Here is a 6,291-nt window from a genome sequence, read left to right as displayed (position 1 = left end):
TTAGATACAGCACTATCTGCTGCTGAGATGGTATTTACTGGATGACAAATATATTAGTTCAAATTTACATTGATTCTACGGAGGGGTAATGTTGATACCATATTTACTGCTGTGTTTCAGTAGTGTACGCCAATCATTAGTGTGGAAAAAGTGGGAAGAAAATAACTTAAAGGTGACACTGTCTGAAATGCAGGAAACGAACAGTGCTTTATAAATAATATATTTCTCCTATTATGTTAATTTTCAAAATAAGCTTAGAGTTAAGTGTAACGTTTGATCACTATGTGCATCTATACTAGCATATTATTAGTCTGTTTAGTCACACCTAGAAATATGTTCTTCATATTTGTGGTTGCCAAAGTAAATAGAAATCAATGAAAGTAGCGAAAGTGCTGAAGTCATTTCAATAAGTGAAGCGCTCATTAATTTAAATTTCACACGTGACATTGTTACAGACTAATCATAGAAAATAAGACATTGACTTCTAAATATGTTCTAAGACATGGAGGAATCCTGCAACTTTATTTTCAAAGTGGCATTGACATTAGAAGGAAAGACCTCTGACTGCAGCAGTTTAGGCAGATGTTAATGATATGGTAAACTTTCTCAAAAGCCTGAAGTCCATTCATATGGATGACATAAGCTTGAGGAGTTAGCAAGCAAACAATATTGAGACACTGGGACTGAACATGTTCTGAAACATCAAAAAGCTCTTCCTGCCGTTTTCAAACATCTAAAAATATGTGTGAAGCCTGTTCACAATTTAATGGGAGATATACAGAGAGCTGGGGGTGGTTATACAGGAAATTAGAAAAGCCTCATCTCATCAGAGTGAAATAAATATGCCATCATATAAGAAAAGTAATTGGAGGGGTGTGTCAGTTCTGTTGATGTCAAGCAGGTGGTCATAAATTAGAATAAACATTTATAATTGATATTAGTGATAAGAAAGTATTTTAAATTACACTGAAGAGAGACACCTAACTTGTCTCTTTCCCTCCTTTTTCCCTTTAAAAAAGAGAGGATTGGAAAATGCCATTTCTTCCAGCTATCTTTTCCAGTGTAGACTGATCCTCTACTCACCTGCTTTTCTGTGATATATACCAAATCACATTGCATAATGCAGGATGCAATGGAAGTAATTTGGAAGGAAGACTACATTGCAGTTGCAGTATGTGGCTTTACTTGTAGGTAATGGGAGGCAGGTAGGTAACATTGAGTTGTTGATTTCTTACTGATAGGTGCAAGGATGCTGTCTCATTTCTGTTTGTTGTCTAATCAGTTTCTTAGTCATGGAGAATGAATGTACTTCATTCTCCCTCCCTTGAGAACATCCTCTGTGTTGTTTAGAATATTCAAGATAAGTCAGAATTCTTTAGCACCACCAACATAGATGCTATGAGGGTCATGGCATGCAGATCCCTTTTTTTCAACCCTTTTTAAAGAGTTAAGTCAATTAACTCTGCTCAGACTTGCTCAGAATGCAAGCCCCTGTCTAGTGTTTAGTCCACTGTAAATAGGATGCTACTAACTTGTGAAAATCTTTTGAGATCCGGTATAGGAATCATGACTAGGAGTTTAAGTATTAATCTTGTGGTGTGTCCACAATATATTTTAGAGCACAGGTATATTTTGCTGTTACAATCTCTTGCTTAACACAGAAAGAAATCAGTAGTAATGGTAAGAACGGCCTTAGCGTGAGAACATGGTGTGCGTCTGATTGCACTGCTAGGATATCTTAAGTCTAGTGTTTACTCAAATCTTTAATAATGGATACAGTATTTCCTGATCAAGAAGCAGAGGACTATAAAAAAGTACATGGTATTTAAGTGCCTTACCACATTACAGCTCTATTTTTTCAACAGATTCCAGTGTAAATTTGGATAAACTATGATGATATCAATATGAATTGGAGACCAAGTCTAGCTCAAAATTTGGCCATCAATCTAATTTTATGTATCTGGTTCATATTACTATTGATTTTTGGTTTGATCATTTTGGGTTGACCTTTTCAGTAACAAAATTTCAATAGCAATTTTGACTTTGGATTTACATGCTTTTTGAACTTAAATTTGTGGATAAAACTGTCAGACCCATTGAGCTGGTGATTGTTTTCATCTTTGCTTAATAGAACTTGAAGTTACTATGCAGAAACTGTACATTTTACAAATCTGTCCAGTTCCATTCTGATATGAAAGTAAAACGTGTTCCTTTTGGAAGGGTTCAGACAATATTTATAATACAAGATTACATTCAGAAAGCGAGCTATTACTGAGAACTTTCCTGTTGAATGGAACAGCTGGGAAGATGATATACCAAAGGGCTTAAATCAATGCAAGGTGGTGGTTTGCCTTCCTTTTTGACCAATGTGCCTTTGGGGAATAGTAATTGTAATTTGCAAGCTACTGTACGTTTTCCTCATAAATATAAAAAATCCCTCCCTTTTCCCCCTTGTCACTCCTCTTTTTCGTTCAGAATCTTCCAACTAACAGTAAAAAGAAAAACATTTATAGTAGGAAACCCAGAGACATATCATTGGTGGTTTAAATATTATGCCAAAGATGAGATTTAATTTAAACCTTTCATCAGATAATATATCTCTGTGGGGAAAAAGCAGAAGAGTCCTGTTCTACCCTTCTGATTGAACTTTCTGACATTCATGTGGAGTTACGCATGAAACGTTGACTGACTCTGTCCATGTTTACACAAGTGTATATATTTGGGGCTTCTGTCCTGTGCATCCCTGAATAAATTTTCTGATCTGTGACAGCACTGGGCTTGATGAGGAGAAAGAAGGTAGCAATGAGGATGCCTCGGTCCTCAAGCCCTGGTGTTACACGATCCCTCTTGTCAAGTAGGTGTAAGACTTCAGTGTGAGGTAGTACTTCTATCCCAAAGTTTGGCTCATGCAAACTAGTTTTTGTGCTGTGTATCAGCTTTGAGCTTTGACAACACATTCTCTTCTGCAAAGAGTGTGCAACAGTTTCAGTATCCTTAAAATAAGAGGCTGGAATGAAAAGGGGTGATGCAGAGTGGGGAGGAATAGGAGAGGCCTTGGAGGAGACAAGACCATCTGAAACATCTGCAAGTCAAGGTAAGCAAACAGCTGCAGGGCGGGGACAATCAGGGAATGGGTGCAATTAGATTCTGCTTCACATTAGGGGACTATCATTTCATTTTATGACTTTGTTAACAATCCTCTCATTTCTTTTTCATTGTGAATGACATCATCAATACTATCAGATGGAAGAACAGTTCACTAACAGATGGCTATGTACCATTTCCAGTATGGTACCCAGTATATCACATTATATTTACCTGCTTTCTATAGCGTATTTTACCTGGAGGAACTTGTGTAAGAGTACACTTAACTGGGGATCCTATGTAGCTATCAGTGGGCCATAAGGCAATAACCAAAACTTGGATAACATTTTGCTAACTAGTTAATGAAGAAAGTGAATTAACACATTTTGAATTTACTTGTTCATTTACTTTTCATTTACTTGTTCAATTTCCTAGAAAGGAAAGGATGTCTCTTGATTGGAATGCAGTTCCAATTAAAATGGGAAAAAGGAAGACGATACCACTGCATGGTGTGCTAAAGAGTGAGCTAAAGCCCTTCTAAGTGCTTTCTTTCTCCCTTGTAAATCTGCCCAGGCCACTAATGGTGAAGCAGCTAAGGTGATGTGATTTCAGGGCATGCAGCTTTGCCAAGGTATTGGTGGAGCTGAAATAGGATGGTGAAGCTCTTGTGTTTAAAGTACAATTATGGAGAGTCCTCTTGTCATCTGAATTGGTGAATGAATGAAGGCTGTATAAATACAAACAGCCTAGGTACAAATTCATCAGCCTAGTTAACAAGGATCTGCGAGTTATTGCTGTAAATGGGACACTTGTACATTGAACTTGATAGTACTATACTGTCCTCTTGGCCGAGGAATTCTTTGTAATACGTGGGATGCTGGAAACAAGGTCAGAGTGCATCATCTGGGAGCAGTGGACATAAAGTAGGCAGAACCCCAGATTCAGAATTGAATGTAGAATGTTTAAAGGGAAATTTAGGTATCCATTGAGTTGTGGAAAATGTACAGAATCCCTAAATTACAAATTGTGAACTCAAATTAAGAATACTGCATTATTTTCTTTACTACCAACTCTAGATGTTCCAGTGAATGAAATGCTGACATAATGCAAAAACTAAACCAATATATTCACGAGAACTTATTGACATGTTGCTGGATTTAATGGCATACACTCCTCCTAAGTAAGAAAATATCTGGAGTTAACAGAGCAAGATTTTTTCAGTACTCAGATGACTGCATTCCCCTTGTAAAATTTAATTAAATTGTTTGAGAGAAATACATGTTGATTAGCTCAGGAAAAAAAAAAAAAAACGTCTTTAATAGAAGCCAAAGAAGCTGGAATGCCAGCCCTGAGGAGCTGTACGGAGAAGAGCAGATTGATGTCATATGCATCAGAATCCTAAGTAGCACCCCTAGTGCTTTTGATTTTTTGGTCATGTTTCAATCTAGTTCCTAGCAGGTTTTCTTTTTTGCTTGGTTTAAATTTTGTTTTCCCTGCCAGATGTTTAGACCTGCAGTAAGTCATGCAACCTACAGGATGGAGACCCAAGCTGTGTTAGTGTCCTTCTTCCTTAGCTAGACCTGATTAATATCCAACTGGAGGGTTAAAAGGTTGCTGAACCTTTTGAAGAAGGTAGAAGATGTATAGTCATCATCTACTCCACTTGCCAAATACATATCTGAGAATGTGATTGTTCTTAAAATAAAAGCTTATGGCAAGCTGTGTCTTTTTTAGTATCCAAAATGGGGATCTGAAAATAAGACCACTTAGGCACTTAATGTAGGCTTAGGATACTAACTTTAATAATCTTAAAAAGCAGACTCCTAGACCTATTATTTTATTATTATTTGACGTGTCCTTCTGTTAGTGACTTTATGAAGTAATTAATAATGGTTTATAAATTCATCATTGTGACTGTGCCTAATACTGTGCTATCATTTGTATTTTTGCAATGACTTGCTGATTTCCCTCATTTCCACTCTTTACAACTAGGACATCTAGGATGGGAAGGTATTTTGTTTTCTATTCTTTTGCAAGTTTAATGTCCAAATAATTTTTAACTTATCTTGTAATTTATGGGTAATTTTGACACTTAGAGAACACCCTGCTACCTGTATGATCTCACTGTGCAAGTAGTGCTGGAACGTTTCCTGTGAAGAATCTATGCCCGAGGTCTGCCCATCACTAAGGTTTTAAGGCCATATGGTATACTGAAGTATAATTCTCTCTAGTGGTTCTGGCAGAGGTTGCTGTGGATGGTTGCTCTGGAAATAGATGCTTTGGATGCCCGTGGACAGGAGGAAGAGATTCTGTAAATTTAAGGTCTATATTCATAATCTTTGCATTTACTTCCAGAGTATCACAGTATTTGTATGTCTAAATAAATGTACTCTCCTTATAGATGGTCTTTTCTGCTGTATATCTAGATCTATCACATGTTTTTTGGTGTTCTATTTAAAACCTAGCAATGCACCTAGCTTTGAGTAAAGGGTCATCAGTTGATGACAAAGCTAAGCCTATAGTACCAGCTGTTTCTGACCGTTCAGCCCAATAATATATAGCTTTCACTAACAGCTTCATATACTTGGTCTTATGCACAAAAAAGCTCTGAGAAGTACGCTGGTTTAGTGACATATTCAGGGTTAAAACTGAGCTCCCAAACCTGCAGTACTTGGAGTCAGTGAAAATGCTGCTTGAAGGAGGACTGCACACTTGGGCTTTGTATGAAACAACTAAGAAAACTATGACAAGATTAGTAGGATAATAGATTACTAATAGTATGCTGTAGTAGAAACCGAAGAATGGGGGGGTCCCTTATAGCGTGGATATCAGATCTTTTGAAATTGTTGCCAGAGCATCCTGTAGATACTTACAGTTTACAGTGGCTAAAAAAGGGGGTGAAGAGGTTCATGGGAGAGACATTCATTGATGGTTAGTAAATGTGTAAGAACCACCTCTGCTTCAGAATGTCCCCAAGCTGCAAATAGGAGGAGGCTAGAACATATGAGCAGGAAGTATGTTTGCCCTCTTCTTATTCTTCCTCGGTCATCTGCTTATGACCTTGGAGGCAGACTAAAACACTAGTTGGACCTGCTGAGCTGAAGCAGTATGGCTGTTCTGAAACACAGTGGAGCTCTAATAATTAAACCTTTAAATAGCAACGTGCTAATAGGTTTTCTGGTGTACAAAGTGAGAATGAAATCTATC

Source organism: Calonectris borealis, chromosome 6, assembly GCF_964195595.1.
Source record: "Calonectris borealis chromosome 6, bCalBor7.hap1.2, whole genome shotgun sequence".
Taxonomy (NCBI): domain Eukaryota; kingdom Metazoa; phylum Chordata; class Aves; order Procellariiformes; family Procellariidae; genus Calonectris; species Calonectris borealis.
Note: the sequence above shows the minus strand (reverse complement) of the source record.